A 21,879-nucleotide genomic window follows, 5' to 3' on the forward strand; every position below is an offset into this window, starting at 1 on the left:
TCGCGTGCGTGCGCCGCAACACTACTTAGACGATCGCGTTCGGGCGTCATTTTTAAGCAGTGCAGCGCAGGATTCAGCGTTTGTAGCATTCTCTCGAGAGGATGCCACGGCGCTGGACGGCAGTCCCACTTTCCCTTCAGACGTCTGCCGCGGAAAGCACAAGGAAGCTGCAAACTAGCTGAGCATCGGTGGTTCAGTGGTAGAATGCTCGCCTGCCACGCGGGCGGCCCGGGTTCGATTCCCGGCCGATGCATCATTTTGTTTTTTCCCCGATAGTGGAGCTGCGTGTCCTTCGCACTCGAAGTGCGTGGGCCACGAGAATGAACCGCGGGATTCCGTGTGGAAACAACCAAACACGCAGCGCGCACGTCTTCTCGTTTGGACTCCTGCGTGCTATTGTGCATACTGGCGTCGGCCTATCATCGCAAGTTGCCTGCAGCGCCGGGAATGCACGTGTAGTAACAGAAGAAATGAGCCAGCAAGTGCAGACTCTCTACCACTAGTATTTGCTACTTGCCGAGATTCCAGAAGGTTTGGCCATCACGTGCCTCGGTAGCGCAGTAGGCAGCGCGTAAGTCTCATAATCTTAAGGTCGTGAGTTCGATCCTCACCCGGGGCATTTAATTTACTTCCGTTCACAGCTAAATTGACGGCTCTGGGGTTGCGAAGGAGCAAAACAGCTTGTAGTTTGTTATCCATAAGGCTTCAACAACTCAGCGTGAAAATGCTTACTTCCCGTTATTACTACTTGCAGTTCTTTTGTGAAATTTTCAAGAAAAAATGTACTAGTAATAAAACTGAATTTCGTATGATATAACATGTAAAGTCACACAGTGTATGACCTGCTATATAATGACAGGCTGCAGGTCTTTACTTGCGAAATAAGTAAATAAATATTACTACTCACAGCTTTGCTTTTCCTCCTACCCCTGTAACAACGAGGCCAAAAGCAACGGACTGTGACTTTTGCCATGCGCGCCTCGGCATGGGAGAGCGAAAAGATGCTCGCAAACAGGGAAAGTGCGACACGGAAAGCCAGTGGAGGGGGTGTAAACCCCAAAAATAAGCGTGCGCGTCCGGTGTGGTCTAGTGGCTAGGATACCTGGCTTTCACCCAGGAGGCCCGGGTTCGATTCCCGGTACCGGAATGTAATTTTTTCGGAACAAATCACGACAAGTTTGGACCCTGCGAAATGCTGTTTCACGTCCTCCTCGCGTTATAGCTACTGGTTCATAAACGTGAGCTGAAAACAGTCGAGAGAAACGGGCACGCAATGAAACTACTACGAGCAGCGGAATAAAGGGAGAAGAGACCCTGGTCCACTGTTGGACTGCTACCATAGAAATGTTACCTGTAAATACGCAGAGCCACTCCGTCTAAGCGCTGGAAGACGGAGTGCACCGAGGCCCGTTAGCTCAGTTGGTTAGAGCGTCGTGCTAATAACGCGAAGGTCGTGGGTTCGATCCCCCCACGGGCCACTTCGATTTTACTACTTCAAAAAGGCAACGCCGATTTCCCCGGGCAAGTATGGTGACAAAGAAATCGTCACATTGTGTGGGAGCTGATAGGGGACCCGAAAGCGACTTGTCGGGACGCGCTAAAACACTTCACAGGTCACAGCACGCTGAACACACAGTTTGTCGTCCGATCACCGCTACTGCGCGACGCTGGGCGTTGTCAGTGCTTGGGCGGGTGACCGCCTGCGAACACAGGGCGCTGCCGACAGTTTCAATTCGTATTTCTCTTTTCTCGTCGGTTTCGGAGCTGCAGCGCTATTCGGTCTAGGGCACTGGCGCCACGTTTTGCCTCTCGGTATGCCAAGTCGCGCCGTGCGGCCACAGTGAAATGAAGGAGCGTGTTGTAAAATTTTCAACAAAGAAAAAAAGAAATGTGCTAGTAATAAAACTGAATTTGTCTGACAGAACATGTAAAATCACACAATGCACGATAACAGGCAGCAGGTCTTTACTTGAGGCATAAGTAATGTTGTGCCCGCCTCGCCATACCTCTCTCAGTCGTTTCGCGTGCTTGTCCTTCTGATATAGGCCGATTGGAGAGCGTCAGCTCTCGCGTCAGCCGAGCAAAGTCGAGACAAGTCGAGACTCAAGCGGAATCGACGCACACAATATAGGGTGGCCTGCAGCCAGTAAGAGGAGGAAAGAAACATTAATTTAATGACGCGTGGCAAAAGTACTCATACGCAGAAGTAAAACGCAGGCTGCGGTGGCCGGGAATCGAACCCGGATCAACTGCTTGGAAGGCAACTATGCTGACCATTACACCACCACCGCACGGTTTTCTTCCGCGCACGCCGCGCTGTGTCTGCTTCCCGCCTGTCGGCGGCGGCTGAAGGTGGTCGCAGCAGCAGGCGCATTACGGGGTAGGCGAGCGCATCCAGACAGCGTCTCTACGCACATTTCGCGTCCTTTGGCAAGAGTCGTCGCGTGCGTGCGCCGCAACACTACTTAGACGATCGCGTTCGGGCGTCATTTTTAAGCAGTGCAGCGCAGGATTCAGCGTTTGTAGCATTCTCTCGAGAGGATGCCACGGCGCTGGACGGCAGTCCCACTTTCCCTTCAGACGTCTGCCGCGGAAAGCACAAGGAAGCTGCAAACTAGCTGAGCATCGGTGGTTCAGTGGTAGAATGCTCGCCTGCCACGCGGGCGGCCCGGGTTCGATTCCCGGCCGATGCATCATTTTGTTTTTTCCCCGATAGTGGAGCTGCGTGTCCTTCGCACTCGAAGTGCGTGGGCCACGAGAATGAACCGCGGGATTCCGTGTGGAAACAACCAAACACGCAGCGCGCACGTCTTCTCGTTTGGACTCCTGCGTGCTATTGTGCATACTGGCGTCGGCCTATCATCGCAAGTTGCCTGCAGCGCCGGGAATGCACGTGTAGTAACAGAAGAAATGAGCCAGCAAGTGCAGACTCTCTACCACTAGTATTTGCTACTTGCCGAGATTCCAGAAGGTTTGGCCATCACGTGCCTCGGTAGCGCAGTAGGCAGCGCGTAAGTCTCATAATCTTAAGGTCGTGAGTTCGATCCTCACCCGGGGCATTTAATTTACTTCCGTTCACAGCTAAATTGACGGCTCTGGGGTTGCGAAGGAGCAAAACAGCTTGTAGTTTGTTATCCATAAGGCTTCAACAACTCAGCGTGAAAATGCTTACTTCCCGTTATTACTACTTGCAGTTCTTTTGTGAAATTTTCAAGAAAAAATGTACTAGTAATAAAACTGAATTTCGTATGATATAACATGTAAAGTCACACAGTGTATGACCTGCTATATAATGACAGGCTGCAGGTCTTTACTTGCGAAATAAGTAAATAAATATTACTACTCACAGCTTTGCTTTTCCTCCTACCCCTGTAACAACGAGGCCAAAAGCAACGGACTGTGACTTTTGCCATGCGCGCCTCGGCATGGGAGAGCGAAAAGATGCTCGCAAACAGGGAAAGTGCGACACGGAAAGCCAGTGGAGGGGGTGTAAACCCCAAAAATAAGCGTGCGCGTCCGGTGTGGTCTAGTGGCTAGGATACCTGGCTTTCACCCAGGAGGCCCGGGTTCGATTCCCGGTACCGGAATGTAATTTTTTCGGAACAAATCACGACAAGTTTGGACCCTGCGAAATGCTGTTTCACGTCCTCCTCGCGTTATAGCTACTGGTTCATAAACGTGAGCTGAAAACAGTCGAGAGAAACGGGCACGCAATGAAATTACTACGAGCAGCGGAATAAAGGGAGAAGAGACCCTGGTCCACTGTTGGACTGCTACCATAGAAATGTTACCTGTAAATACGCAGAGCCACTCCGTCTAAGCGCTGGAAGACGGAGTGCACCGAGGCCCGTTAGCTCAGTTGGTTAGAGCGTCGTGCTAATAACGCGAAGGTCGTGGGTTCGATCCCCCCACGGGCCACTTCGATTTTACTACTTCAAAAAGGCAACGCCGATTTCCCCGGGCAAGTATGGTGACAAAGAAATCGTCACATTGTGTGGGAGCTGATAGGGGACCCGAAAGCGACTTGTCGGGACGCGCTAAAACACTTCACAGGTCACAGCACGCTGAACACACAGTTTGTCGTCCGATCACCGCTACTGCGCGACGCTGGGCGTTGTCAGTGCTTGGGCGGGTGACCGCCTGCGAACACAGGGCGCTGCCGACAGTTTCAATTCGTATTTCTCTTTTCTCGTCGGTTTCGGAGCTGCAGCGCTATTCGGTCTAGGGCACTGGCGCCACGTTTTGCCTCTCGGTATGCCAAGTCGCGCCGTGCGGCCACAGTGAAATGAAGGAGCGTGTTGTAAAATTTTCAACAAAGAAAAAAAGAAATGTGCTAGTAATAAAACTGAATTTGTCTGACAGAACATGTAAAATCACACAATGCACGATAACAGGCAGCAGGTCTTTACTTGAGGCATAAGTAATGTTGTGCCCGCCTCGCCATACCTCTCTCAGTCGTTTCGCGTGCTTGTCCTTCTGATATAGGCCGATTGGAGAGCGTCAGCTCTCGCGTCAGCCGAGCAAAGTCGAGACAAGTCGAGACTCAAGCGGAATCGACGCACACAATATAGGGTGGCCTGCAGCCAGTAAGAGGAGGAAAGAAACATTAATTTAATGACGCGTGGCAAAAGTACTCATACGCAGAAGTAAAACGCAGGCTGCGGTGGCCGGGAATCGAACCCGGATCAACTGCTTGGAAGGCAACTATGCTGACCATTACACCACCACCGCACGGTTTTCTTCCGCGCACGCCGCGCTGTGTCTGCTTCCCGCCTGTCGGCGGCGGCTGAAGGTGGTCGCAGCAGCAGGCGCATTACGGGGTAGGCGAGCGCATCCAGACAGCGTCTCTACGCACATTTCGCGTCCTTTGGCAAGAGTCGTCGCGTGCGTGCGCCGCAACACTACTTAGACGATCGCGTTCGGGCGTCATTTTTAAGCAGTGCAGCGCAGGATTCAGCGTTTGTAGCATTCTCTCGAGAGGATGCCACGGCGCTGAACGGCAGTCCCACTTTCCCTTCAGACGTCTGCCGCGGAAAGCACAAGGAAGCTGCAAACTAGCTGAGCATCGGTGGTTCAGTGGTAGAATGCTCGCCTGCCACGCGGGCGGCCCGGGTTCGATTCCCGGCCGATGCATCATTTTGTTTTTTCCCCGATAGTGGAGCTGCGTGTCCTTCGCACTCGAAGTGCGTGGGCCACGAGAATGAACCGCGGGATTCCGTGTGGAAACAACCAAACACGCAGCGCGCACGTCTTCTCGTTTGGACTCCTGCGTGCTATTGTGCATACTGGCGTCGGCCTATCATCGCAAGTTGCCTGCAGCGCCGGGAATGCACGTGTAGTAACAGAAGAAATGAGCCAGCAAGTGCAGACTCTCTACCACTAGTATTTGCTACTTGCCGAGATTCCAGAAGGTTTGGCCATCACGTGCCTCGGTAGCGCAGTAGGCAGCGCGTAAGTCTCATAATCTTAAGGTCGTGAGTTCGATCCTCACCCGGGGCATTTAATTTACTTCCGTTCACAGCTAAATTGACGGCTCTGGGGTTGCGAAGGAGCAAAACAGCTTGTAGTTTGTTATCCATAAGGCTTCAACAACTCAGCGTGAAAATGCTTACTTCCCGTTATTACTACTTGCAGTTCTTTTGTGAAATTTTCAAGAAAAAATGTACTAGTAATAAAACTGAATTTCGTATGATATAACATGTAAAGTCACACAGTGTATGACCTGCTATATAATGACAGGCTGCAGGTCTTTACTTGCGAAATAAGTAAATAAATATTACTACTCACAGCTTTGCTTTTCCTCCTACCCCTGTAACAACGAGGCCAAAAGCAACGGACTGTGACTTTTGCCATGCGCGCCTCGGCATGGGAGAGCGAAAAGATGCTCGCAAACAGGGAAAGTGCGACACGGAAAGCCAGTGGAGGGGGTGTAAACCCCAAAAATAAGCGTGCGCGTCCGGTGTGGTCTAGTGGCTAGGATACCTGGCTTTCACCCAGGAGGCCCGGGTTCGATTCCCGGTACCGGAATGTAATTTTTTCGGAACAAATCACGACAAGTTTGGACCCTGCGAAATGCTGCTTCACGTCCTCCTCGCGTTATAGCTACTGGTTCATAAACGTGAGCTGAAAACAGTCGAGAGAAACGGGCACGCAATGAAATTACTACGAGCAGCGGAATAAAGGGAGAAGAGACCCTGGTCCACTGTTGGACTGCTACCATAGAAATGTTACCTGTAAATACGCAGAGCCACTCCGTCTAAGCGCTGGAAGACGGAGTGCACCGAGGCCCGTTAGCTCAGTTGGTTAGAGCGTCGTGCTAATAACGCGAAGGTCGTGGGTTCGATCCCCCCACGGGCCACTTCGATTTTACTACTTCAAAAAGGCAACGCCGATTTCCCCGGGCAAGTATGGTGACAAAGAAATCGTCACATTGTGTGGGAGCTGATAGGGGACCCGAAAGCGACTTGTCGGGACGCGCTAAAACACTTCACAGGTCACAGCACGCTGAACACACAGTTTGTCGTCCGATCACCGCTACTGCGCGACGCTGGGCGTTGTCAGTGCTTGGGCGGGTGACCGCCTGCGAACACAGGGCGCTGCCGACAGTTTCAATTCGTATTTCTCTTTTCTCGTCGGTTTCGGAGCTGCAGCGCTATTCGGTCTAGGGCACTGGCGCCACGTTTTGCCTCTCGGTATGCCAAGTCGCGCCGTGCGGCCACAGTGAAATGAAGGAGCGTGTTGTAAAATTTTCAACAAAGAAAAAAAGAAATGTGCTAGTAATAAAACTGAATTTGTCTGACAGAACATGTAAAATCACACAATGCACGATAACAGGCAGCAGGTCTTTACTTGAGGCATAAGTAATGTTGTGCCCGCCTCGCCATACCTCTCTCAGTCGTTTCGCGTGCTTGTCCTTCTGATATAGGCCGATTGGAGAGCGTCAGCTCTCGCGTCAGCCGAGCAAAGTCGAGACAAGTCGAGACTCAAGCGGAATCGACGCACACAATATAGGGTGGCCTGCAGCCAGTAAGAGGAGGAAAGAAACATTAATTTAATGACGCGTGGCAAAAGTACTCATACGCAGAAGTAAAACGCAGGCTGCGGTGGCCGGGAATCGAACCCGGATCAACTGCTTGGAAGGCAACTATGCTGACCATTACACCACCACCGCACGGTTTTCTTCCGCGCACGCCGCGCTGTGTCTGCTTCCCGCCTGTCGGCGGCGGCTGAAGGTGGTCGCAGCAGCAGGCGCATTACGGGGTAGGCGAGCGCATCCAGACAGCGTCTCTACGCACATTTCGCGTCCTTTGGCAAGAGTCGTCGCGTGCGTGCGCCGCAACACTACTTAGACGATCGCGTTCGGGCGTCATTTTTAAGCAGTGCAGCGCAGGATTCAGCGTTTGTAGCATTCTCTCGAGAGGATGCCACGGCGCTGGACGGCAGTCCCACTTTCCCTTCAGACGTCTGCCGCGGAAAGCACAAGGAAGCTGCAAACTAGCTGAGCATCGGTGGTTCAGTGGTAGAATGCTCGCCTGCCACGCGGGCGGCCCGGGTTCGATTCCCGGCCGATGCATCATTTTGTTTTTTCCCCGATAGTGGAGCTGCGTGTCCTTCGCACTCGAAGTGCGTGGGCCACGAGAATGAACCGCGGGATTCCGTGTGGAAACAACCAAACACGCAGCGCGCACGTCTTCTCGTTTGGACTCCTGCGTGCTATTGTGCATACTGGCGTCGGCCTATCATCGCAAGTTGCCTGCAGCGCCGGGAATGCACGTGTAGTAACAGAAGAAATGAGCCAGCAAGTGCAGACTCTCTACCACTAGTATTTGCTACTTGCCGAGATTCCAGAAGGTTTGGCCATCACGTGCCTCGGTAGCGCAGTAGGCAGCGCGTAAGTCTCATAATCTTAAGGTCGTGAGTTCGATCCTCACCCGGGGCATTTAATTTACTTCCGTTCACAGCTAAATTGACGGCTCTGGGGTTGCGAAGGAGCAAAACAGCTTGTAGTTTGTTATCCATAAGGCTTCAACAACTCAGCGTGAAAATGCTTACTTCCCGTTATTACTACTTGCAGTTCTTTTGTGAAATTTTCAAGAAAAAATGTACTAGTAATAAAACTGAATTTCGTATGATATAACATGTAAAGTCACACAGTGTATGACCTGCTATATAATGACAGGCTGCAGGTCTTTACTTGCGAAATAAGTAAATAAATATTACTACTCACAGCTTTGCTTTTCCTCCTACCCCTGTAACAACGAGGCCAAAAGCAACGGACTGTGACTTTTGCCATGCGCGCCTCGGCATGGGAGAGCGAAAAGATGCTCGCAAACAGGGAAAGTGCGACACGGAAAGCCAGTGGAGGGGGTGTAAACCCCAAAAATAAGCGTGCGCGTCCGGTGTGGTCTAGTGGCTAGGATACCTGGCTTTCACCCAGGAGGCCCGGGTTCGATTCCCGGTACCGGAATGTAATTTTTTCGGAACAAATCACGACAAGTTTGGACCCTGCGAAATGCTGTTTCACGTCCTCCTCGCGTTATAGCTACTGGTTCATAAACGTGAGCTGAAAACAGTCGAGAGAAACGGGCACGCAATGAAATTACTACGAGCAGCGGAATAAAGGGAGAAGAGACCCTGGTCCACTGTTGGACTGCTACCATAGAAATGTTACCTGTAAATACGCAGAGCCACTCCGTCTAAGCGCTGGAAGACGGAGTGCACCGAGGCCCGTTAGCTCAGTTGGTTAGAGCGTCGTGCTAATAACGCGAAGGTCGTGGGTTCGATCCCCCCACGGGCCACTTCGATTTTACTACTTCAAAAAGGCAACGCCGATTTCCCCGGGCAAGTATGGTGACAAAGAAATCGTCACATTGTGTGGGAGCTGATAGGGGACCCGAAAGCGACTTGTCGGGACGCGCTAAAACACTTCACAGGTCACAGCACGCTGAACACACAGTTTGTCGTCCGATCACCGCTACTGCGCGACGCTGGGCGTTGTCAGTGCTTGGGCGGGTGACCGCCTGCGAACACAGGGCGCTGCCGACAGTTTCAATTCGTATTTCTCTTTTCTCGTCGGTTTCGGAGCTGCAGCGCTATTCGGTCTAGGGCACTGGCGCCACGTTTTGCCTCTCGGTATGCCAAGTCGCGCCGTGCGGCCACAGTGAAATGAAGGAGCGTGTTGTAAAATTTTCAACAAAGAAAAAAAGAAATGTGCTAGTAATAAAACTGAATTTGTCTGACAGAACATGTAAAATCACACAATGCACGATAACAGGCAGCAGGTCTTTACTTGAGGCATAAGTAATGTTGTGCCCGCCTCGCCATACCTCTCTCAGTCGTTTCGCGTGCTTGTCCTTCTGATATAGGCCGATTGGAGAGCGTCAGCTCTCGCGTCAGCCGAGCAAAGTCGAGACAAGTCGAGACTCAAGCGGAATCGACGCACACAATATAGGGTGGCCTGCAGCCAGTAAGAGGAGGAAAGAAACATTAATTTAATGACGCGTGGCAAAAGTACTCATACGCAGAAGTAAAACGCAGGCTGCGGTGGCCGGGAATCGAACCCGGATCAACTGCTTGGAAGGCAACTATGCTGACCATTACACCACCACCGCACGGTTTTCTTCCGCGCACGCCGCGCTGTGTCTGCTTCCCGCCTGTCGGCGGCGGCTGAAGGTGGTCGCAGCAGCAGGCGCATTACGGGGTAGGCGAGCGCATCCAGACAGCGTCTCTACGCACATTTCGCGTCCTTTGGCAAGAGTCGTCGCGTGCGTGCGCCGCAACACTACTTAGACGATCGCGTTCGGGCGTCATTTTTAAGCAGTGCAGCGCAGGATTCAGCGTTTGTAGCATTCTCTCGAGAGGATGCCACGGCGCTGGACGGCAGTCCCACTTTCCCTTCAGACGTCTGCCGCGGAAAGCACAAGGAAGCTGCAAACTAGCTGAGCATCGGTGGTTCAGTGGTAGAATGCTCGCCTGCCACGCGGGCGGCCCGGGTTCGATTCCCGGCCGATGCATCATTTTGTTTTTTCCCCGATAGTGGAGCTGCGTGTCCTTCGCACTCGAAGTGCGTGGGCCACGAGAATGAACCGCGGGATTCCGTGTGGAAACAACCAAACACGCAGCGCGCACGTCTTCTCGTTTGGACTCCTGCGTGCTATTGTGCATACTGGCGTCGGCCTATCATCGCAAGTTGCCTGCAGCGCCGGGAATGCACGTGTAGTAACAGAAGAAATGAGCCAGCAAGTGCAGACTCTCTACCACTAGTATTTGCTACTTGCCGAGATTCCAGAAGGTTTGGCCATCACGTGCCTCGGTAGCGCAGTAGGCAGCGCGTAAGTCTCATAATCTTAAGGTCGTGAGTACGATCCTCACCCGGGGCATTTAATTTACTTCCGTTCACAGCTAAATTGACGGCTCTGGGGTTGCGAAGGAGCAAAACAGCTTGTAGTTTGTTATCCATAAGGCTTCAACAACTCAGCGTGAAAATGCTTACTTCCCGTTATTACTACTTGCAGTTCTTTTGTGAAATTTTCAAGAAAAAATGTACTAGTAATAAAACTGAATTTCGTATGATATAACATGTAAAGTCACACAGTGTATGACCTGCTATATAATGACAGGCTGCAGGTCTTTACTTGCGAAATAAGTAAATAAATATTACTACTCACAGCTTTGCTTTTCCTCCTACCCCTGTAACAACGAGGCCAAAAGCAACGGACTGTGACTTTTGCCATGCGCGCCTCGGCATGGGAGAGCGAAAAGATGCTCGCAAACAGGGAAAGTGCGACACGGAAAGCCAGTGGAGGGGGTGTAAACCCCAAAAATAAGCGTGCGCGTCCGGTGTGGTCTAGTGGCTAGGATACCTGGCTTTCACCCAGGAGGCCCGGGTTCGATTCCCGGTACCGGAATGTAATTTTTTCGGAACAAATCACGACAAGTTTGGACCCTGCGAAATGCTGCTTCACGTCCTCCTCGCGTTATAGCTACTGGTTCATAAACGTGAGCTGAAAACAGTCGAGAGAAACGGGCACGCAATGAAATTACTACGAGCAGCGGAATAAAGGGAGAAGAGACCCTGGTCCACTGTTGGACTGCTACCATAGAAATGTTACCTGTAAATACGCAGAGCCACTCCGTCTAAGCGCTGGAAGACGGAGTGCACCGAGGCCCGTTAGCTCAGTTGGTTAGAGCGTCGTGCTAATAACGCGAAGGTCGTGGGTTCGATCCCCCCACGGGCCACTTCGATTTTACTACTTCAAAAAGGCAACGCCGATTTCCCCGGGCAAGTATGGTGACAAAGAAATCGTCACATTGTGTGGGAGCTGATAGGGGACCCGAAAGCGACTTGTCGGGACGCGCTAAAACACTTCACAGGTCACAGCACGCTGAACACACAGTTTGTCGTCCGATCACCGCTACTGCGCGACGCTGGGCGTTGTCAGTGCTTGGGCGGGTGACCGCCTGCGAACACAGGGCGCTGCCGACAGTTTCAATTCGTATTTCTCTTTTCTCGTCGGTTTCGGAGCTGCAGCGCTATTCGGTCTAGGGCACTGGCGCCACGTTTTGCCTCTCGGTATGCCAAGTCGCGCCGTGCGGCCACAGTGAAATGAAGGAGCGTGTTGTAAAATTTTCAACAAAGAAAAAAAGAAATGTGCTAGTAATAAAACTGAATTTGTCTGACAGAACATGTAAAATCACACAATGCACGATAACAGGCAGCAGGTCTTTACTTGAGGCATAAGTAATGTTGTGCCCGCCTCGCCATACCTCTCTCAGTCGTTTCGCGTGCTTGTCCTTCTGATATAGGCCGATTGGAGAGCGTCAGCTCTCGCGTCAGCCGAGCAAAGTCGAGACAAGTCGAGACTCAAGCGGAATCGACGCACACAATATAGGGTGGCCTGCAGCCAGTAAGAGGAGGAAAGAAACATTAATTTAATGACGCGTGGCAAAAGTACTCATACGCAGAAGTAAAACGCAGGCTGCGGTGGCCGGGAATCGAACCCGGATCAACTGCTTGGAAGGCAACTATGCTGACCATTACACCACCACCGCACGGTTTTCTTCCGCGCACGCCGCGCTGTGTCTGCTTCCCGCCTGTCGGCGGCGGCTGAAGGTGGTCGCAGCAGCAGGCGCATTACGGGGTAGGCGAGCGCATCCAGACAGCGTCTCTACGCACATTTCGCGTCCTTTGGCAAGAGTCGTCGCGTGCGTGCGCCGCAACACTACTTAGACGATCGCGTTCGGGCGTCATTTTTAAGCAGTGCAGCGCAGGATTCAGCGTTTGTAGCATTCTCTCGAGAGGATGCCACGGCGCTGGACGGCAGTCCCACTTTCCCTTCAGACGTCTGCCGCGGAAAGCACAAGGAAGCTGCAAACTAGCTGAGCATCGGTGGTTCAGTGGTAGAATGCTCGCCTGCCACGCGGGCGGCCCGGGTTCGATTCCCGGCCGATGCATCATTTTGTTTTTTCCCCGATAGTGGAGCTGCGTGTCCTTCGCACTCGAAGTGCGTGGGCCACGAGAATGAACCGCGGGATTCCGTGTGGAAACAACCAAACACGCAGCGCGCACGTCTTCTCGTTTGGACTCCTGCGTGCTATTGTGCATACTGGCGTCGGCCTATCATCGCAAGTTGCCTGCAGCGCCGGGAATGCACGTGTAGTAACAGAAGAAATGAGCCAGCAAGTGCAGACTCTCTACCACTAGTATTTGCTACTTGCCGAGATTCCAGAAGGTTTGGCCATCACGTGCCTCGGTAGCGCAGTAGGCAGCGCGTAAGTCTCATAATCTTAAGGTCGTGAGTTCGATCCTCACCCGGGGCATTTAATTTACTTCCGTTCACAGCTAAATTGACGGCTCTGGGGTTGCGAAGGAGCAAAACAGCTTGTAGTTTGTTATCCATAAGGCTTCAACAACTCAGCGTGAAAATGCTTACTTCCCGTTATTACTACTTGCAGTTCTTTTGTGAAATTTTCAAGAAAAAATGTACTAGTAATAAAACTGAATTTCGTATGATATAACATGTAAAGTCACACAGTGTATGACCTGCTATATAATGACAGGCTGCAGGTCTTTACTTGCGAAATAAGTAAATAAATATTACTACTCACAGCTTTGCTTTTCCTCCTACCCCTGTAACAACGAGGCCAAAAGCAACGGACTGTGACTTTTGCCATGCGCGCCTCGGCATGGGAGAGCGAAAAGATGCTCGCAAACAGGGAAAGTGCGACACGGAAAGCCAGTGGAGGGGGTGTAAACCCCAAAAATAAGCGTGCGCGTCCGGTGTGGTCTAGTGGCTAGGATACCTGGCTTTCACCCAGGAGGCCCGGGTTCGATTCCCGGTACCGGAATGTAATTTTTTCGGAACAAATCACGACAAGTTTGGACCCTGCGAAATGCTGCTTCACGTCCTCCTCGCGTTATAGCTACTGGTTCATAAACGTGAGCTGAAAACAGTCGAGAGAAACGGGCACGCAATGAAATTACTACGAGCAGCGGAATAAAGGGAGAAGAGACCCTGGTCCACTGTTGGACTGCTACCATAGAAATGTTACCTGTAAATACGCAGAGCCACTCCGTCTAAGCGCTGGAAGACGGAGTGCACCGAAGCCCGTTAGCTCAGTTGGTTAGAGCGTCGTGCTAATAACGCGAAGGTCGTGGGTTCGATCCCCCCACGGGCCACTTCGATTTTACTACTTCAAAAAGGCAACGCCGATTTCCCCGGGCAAGTATGGTGACAAAGAAATCGTCACATTGTGTGGGAGCTGATAGGGGACCCGAAAGCGACTTGTCGGGACGCGCTAAAACACTTCACAGGTCACAGCACGCTGAACACACAGTTTGTCGTCCGATCACCGCTACTGCGCGACGCTGGGCGTTGTCAGTGCTTGGGCGGGTGACCGCCTGCGAACACAGGGCGCTGCCGACAGTTTCAATTCGTATTTCTCTTTTCTCGTCGGTTTCGGAGCTGCAGCGCTATTCGGTCTAGGGCACTGGCGCCACGTTTTGCCTCTCGGTATGCCAAGTCGCGCCGTGCGGCCACAGTGAAATGAAGGAGCGTGTTGTAAAATTTTCAACAAAGAAAAAAAGAAATGTGCTAGTAATAAAACTGAATTTGTCTGACAGAACATGTAAAATCACACAATGCACGATAACAGGCAGCAGGTCTTTACTTGAGGCATAAGTAATGTTGTGCCCGCCTCGCCATACCTCTCTCAGTCGTTTCGCGTGCTTGTCCTTCTGATATAGGCCGATTGGAGAGCGTCAGCTCTCGCGTCAGCCGAGCAAAGTCGAGACAAGTCGAGACTCAAGCGGAATCGACGCACACAATATAGGGTGGCCTGCAGCCAGTAAGAGGAGGAAAGAAACATTAATTTAATGACGCGTGGCAAAAGTACTCATACGCAGAAGTAAAACGCAGGCTGCGGTGGCCGGGAATCGAACCCGGATCAACTGCTTGGAAGGCAACTATGCTGACCATTACACCACCACCGCACGGTTTTCTTCCGCGCACGCCGCGCTGTGTCTGCTTCCCGCCTGTCGGCGGCGGCTGAAGGTGGTCGCAGCAGCAGGCGCATTACGGGGTAGGCGAGCGCATCCAGACAGCGTCTCTACGCACATTTCGCGTCCTTTGGCAAGAGTCGTCGCGTGCGTGCGCCGCAACACTACTTAGACGATCGCGTTCGGGCGTCATTTTTAAGCAGTGCAGCGCAGGATTCAGCGTTTGTAGCATTCTCTCGAGAGGATGCCACGGCGCTGGACGGCAGTCCCACTTTCCCTTCAGACGTCTGCCGCGGAAAGCACAAGGAAGCTGCAAACTAGCTGAGCATCGGTGGTTCAGTGGTAGAATGCTCGCCTGCCACGCGGGCGGCCCGGGTTCGATTCCCGGCCGATGCATCATTTTGTTTTTTCCCCGATAGTGGAGCTGCGTGTCCTTCGCACTCGAAGTGCGTGGGCCACGAGAATGAACCGCGGGATTCCGTGTGGAAACAACCAAACACGCAGCGCGCACGTCTTCTCGTTTGGACTCCTGCGTGCTATTGTGCATACTGGCGTCGGCCTATCATCGCAAGTTGCCTGCAGCGCCGGGAATGCACGTGTAGTAACAGAAGAAATGAGCCAGCAAGTGCAGACTCTCTACCACTAGTATTTGCTACTTGCCGAGATTCCAGAAGGTTTGGCCATCACGTGCCTCGGTAGCGCAGTAGGCAGCGCGTAAGTCTCATAATCTTAAGGTCGTGAGTTCGATCCTCACCCGGGGCATTTAATTTACTTCCGTTCACAGCTAAATTGACGGCTCTGGGGTTGCGAAGGAGCAAAACAGCTTGTAGTTTGTTATCCATAAGGCTTCAACAACTCAGCGTGAAAATGCTTACTTCCCGTTATTACTACTTGCAGTTCTTTTGTGAAATTTTCAAGAAAAAATGTACTAGTAATAAAACTGAATTTCGTATGATATAACATGTAAAGTCACACAGTGTATGACCTGCTATATAATGACAGGCTGCAGGTCTTTACTTGCGAAATAAGTAAATAAATATTACTACTCACAGCTTTGCTTTTCCTCCTACCCCTGTAACAACGAGGCCAAAAGCAACGGACTGTGACTTTTGCCATGCGCGCCTCGGCATGGGAGAGCGAAAAGATGCTCGCAAACAGGGAAAGTGCGACACGGAAAGCCAGTGGAGGGGGTGTAAACCCCAAAAATAAGCGTGCGCGTCCGGTGTGGTCTAGTGGCTAGGATACCTGGCTTTCACCCAGGAGGCCCGGGTTCGATTCCCGGTACCGGAATGTAATTTTTTCGGAACAAATCACGACAAGTTTGGACCCTGCGAAATGCTGTTTCACGTCCTCCTCGCGTTATAGCTACTGGTTCATAAACGTGAGCTGAAAACAGTCGAGAGAAACGGGCACGCAATGAAATTACTACGAGCAGCGGAATAAAGGGAGAAGAGACCCTGGTCCACTGTTGGACTGCTACCATAGAAATGTTACCTGTAAATACGCAGAGCCACTCCGTCTAAGCGCTGGAAGACGGAGTGCACCGAGGCCCGTTAGCTCAGTTGGTTAGAGCGTCGTGCTAATAACGCGAAGGTCGTGGGTTCGATCCCCCCACGGGCCACTTCGATTTTACTACTTCAAAAAGGCAACGCCGATTTCCCCGGGCAAGTATGGTGACAAAGAAATCGTCACATTGTGTGGGAGCTGATAGGGGACCCGAAAGCGACTTGTCGGGACGCGCTAAAACACTTCACAGGTCACAGCACGCTGAACACACAGTTTGTCGTCCGATCACCGCTACTGCGCGACGCTGGGCGTTGTCAGTGCTTGGGCGGGTGACCGCCTGCGAACACAGGGCGCTGCCGACAGTTTCAATTCGTATTTCTCTTTTCTCGTCGGTTTCGGAGCTGCAGCGCTATTCGGTCTAGGGCACTGGCGCCACGTTTTGCCTCTCGGTATGCCAAGTCGCGCCGTGCGGCCACAGTGAAATGAAGGAGCGTGTTGTAAAATTTTCAACAAAGAAAAAAAGAAATGTGCTAGTAATAAAACTGAATTTGTCTGACAGAACATGTAAAATCACACAATGCACGATAACAGGCAGCAGGTCTTTACTTGAGGCATAAGTAATGTTGTGCCCGCCTCGCCATACCTCTCTCAGTCGTTTCGCGTGCTTGTCCTTCTGATATAGGCCGATTGGAGAGCGTCAGCTCTCGCGTCAGCCGAGCAAAGTCGAGACAAGTCGAGACTCAAGCGGAATCGACGCACACAATATAGGGTGGCCTGCAGCCAGTAAGAGGAGGAAAGAAACATTAATTTAATGACGCGTGGCAAAAGTACTCATACGCAGAAGTAAAACGCAGGCTGCGGTGGCCGGGAATCGAACCCGGATCAACTGCTTGGAAGGCAACTATGCTGACCATTACACCACCACCGCACGGTTTTCTTCCGCGCACGCCGCGCTGTGTCTGCTTCCCGCCTGTCGGCGGCGGCTGAAGGTGGTCGCAGCAGCAGGCGCATTACGGGGTAGGCGAGCGCATCCAGACAGCGTCTCTACGCACATTTCGCGTCCTTTGGCAAGAGTCGTCGCGTGCGTGCGCCGCAACACTACTTAGACGATCGCGTTCGGGCGTCATTTTTAAGCAGTGCAGCGCAGGATTCAGCGTTTGTAGCATTCTCTCGAGAGGATGCCACGGCGCTGGACGGCAGTCCCACTTTCCCTTCAGACGTCTGCCGCGGAAAGCACAAGGAAGCTGCAAACTAGCTGAGCATCGGTGGTTCAGTGGTAGAATGCTCGCCTGCCACGCGGGCGGCCCGGGTTCGATTCCCGGCCGATGCATCATTTTGTTTTTTCCCCGATAGTGGAGCTGCGTGTCCTTCGCACTCGAAGTGCGTGGGCCACGAGAATGAACCGCGGGATTCCGTGTGGAAACAACCAAACACGCAGCGCGCACGTCTTCTCGTTTGGACTCCTGCGTGCTATTGTGCATACTGGCGTCGGCCTATCATCGCAAGTTGCCTGCAGCGCCGGGAATGCACGTGTAGTAACAGAAGAAATGAGCCAGCAAGTGCAGACTCTCTACCACTAGTATTTGCTACTTGCCGAGATTCCAGAAGGTTTGGCCATCACGTGCCTCGGTAGCGCAGTAGGCAGCGCGTAAGTCTCATAATCTTAAGGTCGTGAGTTCGATCCTCACCCGGGGCATTTAATTTACTTCCGTTCACAGCTAAATTGACGGCTCTGGGGTTGCGAAGGAGCAAAACAGCTTGTAGTTTGTTATCCATAAGGCTTCAACAACTCAGCGTGAAAATGCTTACTTCCCGTTATTACTACTTGCAGTTCTTTTGTGAAATTTTCAAGAAAAAATGTACTAGTAATAAAACTGAATTTCGTATGATATAACATGTAAAGTCACACAGTGTATGACCTGCTATATAATGACAGGCTGCAGGTCTTTACTTGCGAAATAAGTAAATAAATATTACTACTCACAGCTTTGCTTTTCCTCCTACCCCTGTAACAACGAGGCCAAAAGCAACGGACTGTGACTTTTGCCATGCGCGCCTCGGCATGGGAGAGCGAAAAGATGCTCGCAAACAGGGAAAGTGCGACACGGAAAGCCAGTGGAGGGGGTGTAAACCCCAAAAATAAGCGTGCGCGTCCGGTGTGGTCTAGTGGCTAGGATACCTGGCTTTCACCCAGGAGGCCCGGGTTCGATTCCCGGTACCGGAATGTAATTTTTTCGGAACAAATCACGACAAGTTTGGACCCTGCGAAATGCTGTTTCACGTCCTCCTCGCGTTATAGCTACTGGTTCATAAACGTGAGCTGAAAACAGTCGAGAGAAACGGGCACGCAATGAAATTACTACGAGCAGCGGAATAAAGGGAGAAGAGACCCTGGTCCACTGTTGGACTGCTACCATAGAAATGTTACCTGTAAATACGCAGAGCCACTCCGTCTAAGCGCTGGAAGACGGAGTGCACCGAGGCCCGTTAGCTCAGTTGGTTAGAGCGTCGTGCTAATAACGCGAAGGTCGTGGGTTCGATCCCCCCACGGGCCACTTCGATTTTACTACTTCAAAAAGGCAACGCCGATTTCCCCGGGCAAGTATGGTGACAAAGAAATCGTCACATTGTGTGGGAGCTGATAGGGGACCCGAAAGCGACTTGTCGGGACGCGCTAAAACACTTCACAGGTCACAGCACGCTGAACACACAGTTTGTCGTCCGATCACCGCTACTGCGCGACGCTGGGCGTTGTCAGTGCTTGGGCGGGTGACCGCCTGCGAACACAGGGCGCTGCCGACAGTTTCAATTCGTATTTCTCTTTTCTCGTCGGTTTCGGAGCTGCAGCGCTATTCGGTCTAGGGCACTGGCGCCACGTTTTGCCTCTCGGTATGCCAAGTCGCGCCGTGCGGCCACAGTGAAATGAAGGAGCGTGTTGTAAAATTTTCAACAAAGAAAAAAAGAAATGTGCTAGTAATAAAACTGAATTTGTCTGACAGAACATGTAAAATCACACAATGCACGATAACAGGCAGCAGGTCTTTACTTGAGGCATAAGTAATGTTGTGCCCGCCTCGCCATACCTCTCTCAGTCGTTTCGCGTGCTTGTCCTTCTGATATAGGCCGATTGGAGAGCGTCAGCTCTCGCGTCAGCCGAGCAAAGTCGAGACAAGTCGAGACTCAAGCGGAATCGACGCACACAATATAGGGTGGCCTGCAGCCAGTAAGAGGAGGAAAGAAACATTAATTTAATGACGCGTGGCAAAAGTACTCATACGCAGAAGTAAAACGCAGGCTGCGGTGGCCGGGAATCGAACCCGGATCAACTGCTTGGAAGGCAACTATGCTGACCATTACACCACCACCGCACGGTTTTCTTCCGCGCACGCCGCGCTGTGTCTGCTTCCCGCCTGTCGGCGGCGGCTGAAGGTGGTCGCAGCAGCAGGCGCATTACGGGGTAGGCGAGCGCATCCAGACAGCGTCTCTACGCACATTTCGCGTCCTTTGGCAAGAGTCGTCGCGTGCGTGCGCCGCAACACTACTTAGACGATCGCGTTCGGGCGTCATTTTTAAGCAGTGCAGCGCAGGATTCAGCGTTTGTAGCATTCTCTCGAGAGGATGCCACGGCGCTGGACGGCAGTCCCACTTTCCCTTCAGACGTCTGCCGCGGAAAGCACAAGGAAGCTGCAAACTAGCTGAGCATCGGTGGTTCAGTGGTAGAATGCTCGCCTGCCACGCGGGCGGCCCGGGTTCGATTCCCGGCCGATGCATCATTTTGTTTTTTCCCCGATAGTGGAGCTGCGTGTCCTTCGCACTCGAAGTGCGTGGGCCACGAGAATGAACCGCGGGATTCCGTGTGGAAACAACCAAACACGCAGCGCGCACGTCTTCTCGTTTGGACTCCTGCGTGCTATTGTGCATACTGGCGTCGGCCTATCATCGCAAGTTGCCTGCAGCGCCGGGAATGCACGTGTAGTAACAGAAGAAATGAGCCAGCAAGTGCAGACTCTCTACCACTAGTATTTGCTACTTGCCGAGATTCCAGAAGGTTTGGCCATCACGTGCCTCGGTAGCGCAGTAGGCAGCGCGTAAGTCTCATAATCTTAAGGTCGTGAGTTCGATCCTCACCCGGGGCATTTAATTTACTTCCGTTCACAGCTAAATTGACGGCTCTGGGGTTGCGAAGGAGCAAAACAGCTTGTAGTTTGTTATCCATAAGGCTTCAACAACTCAGCGTGAAAATGCTTACTTCCCGTTATTACTACTTGCAGTTCTTTTGTGAAATTTTCAAGAAAAAATGTACTAGTAATAAAACTGAATTTCGTATGATATAACATGTAAAGTCACACAGTGTATGACCTGCTATATAATGACAGGCTGCAGGTCTTTACTTGCGAAATAAGTAAATAAATATTACTACTCACAGCTTTGCTTTTCCTCCTACCCCTGTAACAACGAGGCCAAAAGCAACGGACTGTGACTTTTGCCATGCGCGCCTCGGCATGGGAGAGCGAAAAGATGCTCGCAAACAGGGAAAGTGCGACACGGAAAGCCAGTGGAGGGGGTGTAAACCCCAAAAATAAGCGTGCGCGTCCGGTGTGGTCTAGTGGCTAGGATACCTGGCTTTCACCCAGGAGGCCCGGGTTCGATTCCCGGTACCGGAATGTAATTTTTTCGGAACAAATCACGACAAGTTTGGACCCTGCGAAATGCTGTTTCACGTCCTCCTCGCGTTATAGCTACTGGTTCATAAACGTGAGCTGAAAACAGTCGAGAGAAACGGGCACGCAATGAAATTACTACGAGCAGCGGAATAAAGGGAGAAGAGACCCTGGTCCACTGTTGGACTGCTACCATAGAAATGTTACCTGTAAATACGCAGAGCCACTCCGTCTAAGCGCTGGAAGACGGAGTGCACCGAGGCCCGTTAGCTCAGTTGGTTAGAGCGTCGTGCTAATAACGCGAAGGTCGTGGGTTCGATCCCCCCACGGGCCACTTCGATTTTACTACTTCAAAAAGGCAACGCCGATTTCCCCGGGCAAGTATGGTGACAAAGAAATCGTCACATTGTGTGGGAGCTGATAGGGGACCCGAAAGCGACTTGTCGGGACGCGCTAAAACACTTCACAGGTCACAGCACGCTGAACACACAGTTTGTCGTCCGATCACCGCTACTGCGCGACGCTGGGCGTTGTCAGTGCTTGGGCGGGTGACCGCCTGCGAACACAGGGCGCTGCCGACAGTTTCAATTCGTATTTCTCTTTTCTCGTCGGTTTCGGAGCTGCAGCGCTATTCGGTCTAGGGCACTGGCGCCACGTTTTGCCTCTCGGTATGCCAAGTCGCGCCGTGCGGCCACAGTGAAATGAAGGAGCGTGTTGTAAAATTTTCAACAAAGAAAAAAAGAAATGTGCTAGTAATAAAACTGAATTTGTCTGACAGAACATGTAAAATCACACAATGCACGATAACAGGCAGCAGGTCTTTACTTGAGGCATAAGTAATGTTGTGCCCGCCTCGCCATACCTCTCTCAGTCGTTTCGCGTGCTTGTCCTTCTGATATAGGCCGATTGGAGAGCGTCAGCTCTCGCGTCAGCCGAGCAAAGTCGAGACAAGTCGAGACTCAAGCGGAATCGACGCACACAATATAGGGTGGCCTGCAGCCAGTAAGAGGAGGAAAGAAACATTAATTTAATGACGCGTGGCAAAAGTACTCATACGCAGAAGTAAAACGCAGGCTGCGGTGGCCGGGAATCGAACCCGGATCAACTGCTTGGAAGGCAACTATGCTGACCATTACACCACCACCGCACGGTTTTCTTCCGCGCACGCCGCGCTGTGTCTGCTTCCCGCCTGTCGGCGGCGGCTGAAGGTGGTCG

General features: G+C 51.9%; 45 non-coding genes across 45 annotated transcripts; 36 read left to right on the forward strand and 9 right to left on the reverse strand.

Annotated features, from left to right (window-relative positions):
* The first annotated feature begins 182 nt into the window (after nucleotides 1-182).
* On the forward strand, nucleotides 183-253 carry Trnag-gcc (transfer RNA glycine (anticodon GCC)). Its single transcript has one exon. It is a non-coding gene; the product is annotated as a tRNA-Gly (tRNA).
* A 293-nt stretch (nucleotides 254-546) lies between these two features.
* Nucleotides 547-619, forward strand: Trnam-cau (transfer RNA methionine (anticodon CAU)). The gene has a single exon. It is a non-coding gene; the product is annotated as a tRNA-Met (tRNA).
* Nucleotides 620-1,075: 456 nt separating this feature from the next.
* Trnae-uuc (transfer RNA glutamic acid (anticodon UUC)) lies at nucleotides 1,076-1,147 on the forward strand. The gene has a single exon. It is a non-coding gene; the product is annotated as a tRNA-Glu (tRNA).
* Nucleotides 1,148-1,404: 257 nt separating this feature from the next.
* On the forward strand, nucleotides 1,405-1,478 carry Trnai-aau (transfer RNA isoleucine (anticodon AAU)). The gene has a single exon. It is a non-coding gene; the product is annotated as a tRNA-Ile (tRNA).
* A 741-nt stretch (nucleotides 1,479-2,219) lies between these two features.
* On the reverse strand, nucleotides 2,220-2,291 carry Trnag-ucc (transfer RNA glycine (anticodon UCC)). The gene has a single exon. It is a non-coding gene; the product is annotated as a tRNA-Gly (tRNA).
* A 331-nt stretch (nucleotides 2,292-2,622) lies between these two features.
* On the forward strand, nucleotides 2,623-2,693 carry Trnag-gcc (transfer RNA glycine (anticodon GCC)). The gene has a single exon. It is a non-coding gene; the product is annotated as a tRNA-Gly (tRNA).
* Nucleotides 2,694-2,986: 293 nt separating this feature from the next.
* Nucleotides 2,987-3,059, forward strand: Trnam-cau (transfer RNA methionine (anticodon CAU)). The gene has a single exon. It is a non-coding gene; the product is annotated as a tRNA-Met (tRNA).
* Nucleotides 3,060-3,515: 456 nt separating this feature from the next.
* Nucleotides 3,516-3,587, forward strand: Trnae-uuc (transfer RNA glutamic acid (anticodon UUC)). Its single transcript has one exon. It is a non-coding gene; the product is annotated as a tRNA-Glu (tRNA).
* Nucleotides 3,588-3,844: 257 nt separating this feature from the next.
* Trnai-aau (transfer RNA isoleucine (anticodon AAU)) lies at nucleotides 3,845-3,918 on the forward strand. The gene has a single exon. It is a non-coding gene; the product is annotated as a tRNA-Ile (tRNA).
* Nucleotides 3,919-4,659: 741 nt separating this feature from the next.
* Nucleotides 4,660-4,731, reverse strand: Trnag-ucc (transfer RNA glycine (anticodon UCC)). Its single transcript has one exon. It is a non-coding gene; the product is annotated as a tRNA-Gly (tRNA).
* Nucleotides 4,732-5,062: 331 nt separating this feature from the next.
* Nucleotides 5,063-5,133, forward strand: Trnag-gcc (transfer RNA glycine (anticodon GCC)). The gene has a single exon. It is a non-coding gene; the product is annotated as a tRNA-Gly (tRNA).
* Nucleotides 5,134-5,426: 293 nt separating this feature from the next.
* On the forward strand, nucleotides 5,427-5,499 carry Trnam-cau (transfer RNA methionine (anticodon CAU)). The gene has a single exon. It is a non-coding gene; the product is annotated as a tRNA-Met (tRNA).
* A 456-nt stretch (nucleotides 5,500-5,955) lies between these two features.
* On the forward strand, nucleotides 5,956-6,027 carry Trnae-uuc (transfer RNA glutamic acid (anticodon UUC)). The gene has a single exon. It is a non-coding gene; the product is annotated as a tRNA-Glu (tRNA).
* Nucleotides 6,028-6,284: 257 nt separating this feature from the next.
* On the forward strand, nucleotides 6,285-6,358 carry Trnai-aau (transfer RNA isoleucine (anticodon AAU)). The gene has a single exon. It is a non-coding gene; the product is annotated as a tRNA-Ile (tRNA).
* A 741-nt stretch (nucleotides 6,359-7,099) lies between these two features.
* Trnag-ucc (transfer RNA glycine (anticodon UCC)) lies at nucleotides 7,100-7,171 on the reverse strand. The gene has a single exon. It is a non-coding gene; the product is annotated as a tRNA-Gly (tRNA).
* Nucleotides 7,172-7,502: 331 nt separating this feature from the next.
* Nucleotides 7,503-7,573, forward strand: Trnag-gcc (transfer RNA glycine (anticodon GCC)). Its single transcript has one exon. It is a non-coding gene; the product is annotated as a tRNA-Gly (tRNA).
* A 293-nt stretch (nucleotides 7,574-7,866) lies between these two features.
* Trnam-cau (transfer RNA methionine (anticodon CAU)) lies at nucleotides 7,867-7,939 on the forward strand. The gene has a single exon. It is a non-coding gene; the product is annotated as a tRNA-Met (tRNA).
* A 456-nt stretch (nucleotides 7,940-8,395) lies between these two features.
* On the forward strand, nucleotides 8,396-8,467 carry Trnae-uuc (transfer RNA glutamic acid (anticodon UUC)). The gene has a single exon. It is a non-coding gene; the product is annotated as a tRNA-Glu (tRNA).
* Nucleotides 8,468-8,724: 257 nt separating this feature from the next.
* On the forward strand, nucleotides 8,725-8,798 carry Trnai-aau (transfer RNA isoleucine (anticodon AAU)). Its single transcript has one exon. It is a non-coding gene; the product is annotated as a tRNA-Ile (tRNA).
* Nucleotides 8,799-9,539: 741 nt separating this feature from the next.
* Trnag-ucc (transfer RNA glycine (anticodon UCC)) lies at nucleotides 9,540-9,611 on the reverse strand. The gene has a single exon. It is a non-coding gene; the product is annotated as a tRNA-Gly (tRNA).
* A 331-nt stretch (nucleotides 9,612-9,942) lies between these two features.
* On the forward strand, nucleotides 9,943-10,013 carry Trnag-gcc (transfer RNA glycine (anticodon GCC)). Its single transcript has one exon. It is a non-coding gene; the product is annotated as a tRNA-Gly (tRNA).
* A 293-nt stretch (nucleotides 10,014-10,306) lies between these two features.
* Nucleotides 10,307-10,379, forward strand: Trnam-cau (transfer RNA methionine (anticodon CAU)). The gene has a single exon. It is a non-coding gene; the product is annotated as a tRNA-Met (tRNA).
* Nucleotides 10,380-10,835: 456 nt separating this feature from the next.
* Trnae-uuc (transfer RNA glutamic acid (anticodon UUC)) lies at nucleotides 10,836-10,907 on the forward strand. Its single transcript has one exon. It is a non-coding gene; the product is annotated as a tRNA-Glu (tRNA).
* Nucleotides 10,908-11,164: 257 nt separating this feature from the next.
* Nucleotides 11,165-11,238, forward strand: Trnai-aau (transfer RNA isoleucine (anticodon AAU)). The gene has a single exon. It is a non-coding gene; the product is annotated as a tRNA-Ile (tRNA).
* A 741-nt stretch (nucleotides 11,239-11,979) lies between these two features.
* On the reverse strand, nucleotides 11,980-12,051 carry Trnag-ucc (transfer RNA glycine (anticodon UCC)). The gene has a single exon. It is a non-coding gene; the product is annotated as a tRNA-Gly (tRNA).
* Nucleotides 12,052-12,382: 331 nt separating this feature from the next.
* Nucleotides 12,383-12,453, forward strand: Trnag-gcc (transfer RNA glycine (anticodon GCC)). The gene has a single exon. It is a non-coding gene; the product is annotated as a tRNA-Gly (tRNA).
* Nucleotides 12,454-12,746: 293 nt separating this feature from the next.
* On the forward strand, nucleotides 12,747-12,819 carry Trnam-cau (transfer RNA methionine (anticodon CAU)). The gene has a single exon. It is a non-coding gene; the product is annotated as a tRNA-Met (tRNA).
* Nucleotides 12,820-13,275: 456 nt separating this feature from the next.
* On the forward strand, nucleotides 13,276-13,347 carry Trnae-uuc (transfer RNA glutamic acid (anticodon UUC)). The gene has a single exon. It is a non-coding gene; the product is annotated as a tRNA-Glu (tRNA).
* A 257-nt stretch (nucleotides 13,348-13,604) lies between these two features.
* On the forward strand, nucleotides 13,605-13,678 carry Trnai-aau (transfer RNA isoleucine (anticodon AAU)). The gene has a single exon. It is a non-coding gene; the product is annotated as a tRNA-Ile (tRNA).
* A 741-nt stretch (nucleotides 13,679-14,419) lies between these two features.
* Trnag-ucc (transfer RNA glycine (anticodon UCC)) lies at nucleotides 14,420-14,491 on the reverse strand. The gene has a single exon. It is a non-coding gene; the product is annotated as a tRNA-Gly (tRNA).
* A 331-nt stretch (nucleotides 14,492-14,822) lies between these two features.
* Trnag-gcc (transfer RNA glycine (anticodon GCC)) lies at nucleotides 14,823-14,893 on the forward strand. Its single transcript has one exon. It is a non-coding gene; the product is annotated as a tRNA-Gly (tRNA).
* A 293-nt stretch (nucleotides 14,894-15,186) lies between these two features.
* On the forward strand, nucleotides 15,187-15,259 carry Trnam-cau (transfer RNA methionine (anticodon CAU)). The gene has a single exon. It is a non-coding gene; the product is annotated as a tRNA-Met (tRNA).
* A 456-nt stretch (nucleotides 15,260-15,715) lies between these two features.
* Trnae-uuc (transfer RNA glutamic acid (anticodon UUC)) lies at nucleotides 15,716-15,787 on the forward strand. Its single transcript has one exon. It is a non-coding gene; the product is annotated as a tRNA-Glu (tRNA).
* A 257-nt stretch (nucleotides 15,788-16,044) lies between these two features.
* On the forward strand, nucleotides 16,045-16,118 carry Trnai-aau (transfer RNA isoleucine (anticodon AAU)). Its single transcript has one exon. It is a non-coding gene; the product is annotated as a tRNA-Ile (tRNA).
* A 741-nt stretch (nucleotides 16,119-16,859) lies between these two features.
* On the reverse strand, nucleotides 16,860-16,931 carry Trnag-ucc (transfer RNA glycine (anticodon UCC)). The gene has a single exon. It is a non-coding gene; the product is annotated as a tRNA-Gly (tRNA).
* Nucleotides 16,932-17,262: 331 nt separating this feature from the next.
* Nucleotides 17,263-17,333, forward strand: Trnag-gcc (transfer RNA glycine (anticodon GCC)). The gene has a single exon. It is a non-coding gene; the product is annotated as a tRNA-Gly (tRNA).
* A 293-nt stretch (nucleotides 17,334-17,626) lies between these two features.
* Trnam-cau (transfer RNA methionine (anticodon CAU)) lies at nucleotides 17,627-17,699 on the forward strand. Its single transcript has one exon. It is a non-coding gene; the product is annotated as a tRNA-Met (tRNA).
* A 456-nt stretch (nucleotides 17,700-18,155) lies between these two features.
* On the forward strand, nucleotides 18,156-18,227 carry Trnae-uuc (transfer RNA glutamic acid (anticodon UUC)). Its single transcript has one exon. It is a non-coding gene; the product is annotated as a tRNA-Glu (tRNA).
* A 257-nt stretch (nucleotides 18,228-18,484) lies between these two features.
* Trnai-aau (transfer RNA isoleucine (anticodon AAU)) lies at nucleotides 18,485-18,558 on the forward strand. The gene has a single exon. It is a non-coding gene; the product is annotated as a tRNA-Ile (tRNA).
* Nucleotides 18,559-19,299: 741 nt separating this feature from the next.
* Nucleotides 19,300-19,371, reverse strand: Trnag-ucc (transfer RNA glycine (anticodon UCC)). Its single transcript has one exon. It is a non-coding gene; the product is annotated as a tRNA-Gly (tRNA).
* Nucleotides 19,372-19,702: 331 nt separating this feature from the next.
* On the forward strand, nucleotides 19,703-19,773 carry Trnag-gcc (transfer RNA glycine (anticodon GCC)). Its single transcript has one exon. It is a non-coding gene; the product is annotated as a tRNA-Gly (tRNA).
* A 293-nt stretch (nucleotides 19,774-20,066) lies between these two features.
* On the forward strand, nucleotides 20,067-20,139 carry Trnam-cau (transfer RNA methionine (anticodon CAU)). Its single transcript has one exon. It is a non-coding gene; the product is annotated as a tRNA-Met (tRNA).
* A 456-nt stretch (nucleotides 20,140-20,595) lies between these two features.
* On the forward strand, nucleotides 20,596-20,667 carry Trnae-uuc (transfer RNA glutamic acid (anticodon UUC)). Its single transcript has one exon. It is a non-coding gene; the product is annotated as a tRNA-Glu (tRNA).
* Nucleotides 20,668-20,924: 257 nt separating this feature from the next.
* On the forward strand, nucleotides 20,925-20,998 carry Trnai-aau (transfer RNA isoleucine (anticodon AAU)). Its single transcript has one exon. It is a non-coding gene; the product is annotated as a tRNA-Ile (tRNA).
* Nucleotides 20,999-21,739: 741 nt separating this feature from the next.
* Trnag-ucc (transfer RNA glycine (anticodon UCC)) lies at nucleotides 21,740-21,811 on the reverse strand. Its single transcript has one exon. It is a non-coding gene; the product is annotated as a tRNA-Gly (tRNA).
* Nucleotides 21,812-21,879: the final 68 nt, after the last annotated feature.

The sequence above is a fragment of the Schistocerca gregaria genome, chromosome 2 (genome assembly GCF_023897955.1).
Source record: "Schistocerca gregaria isolate iqSchGreg1 chromosome 2, iqSchGreg1.2, whole genome shotgun sequence".
Lineage (NCBI taxonomy): Eukaryota > Metazoa > Arthropoda > Insecta > Orthoptera > Acrididae > Schistocerca > Schistocerca gregaria.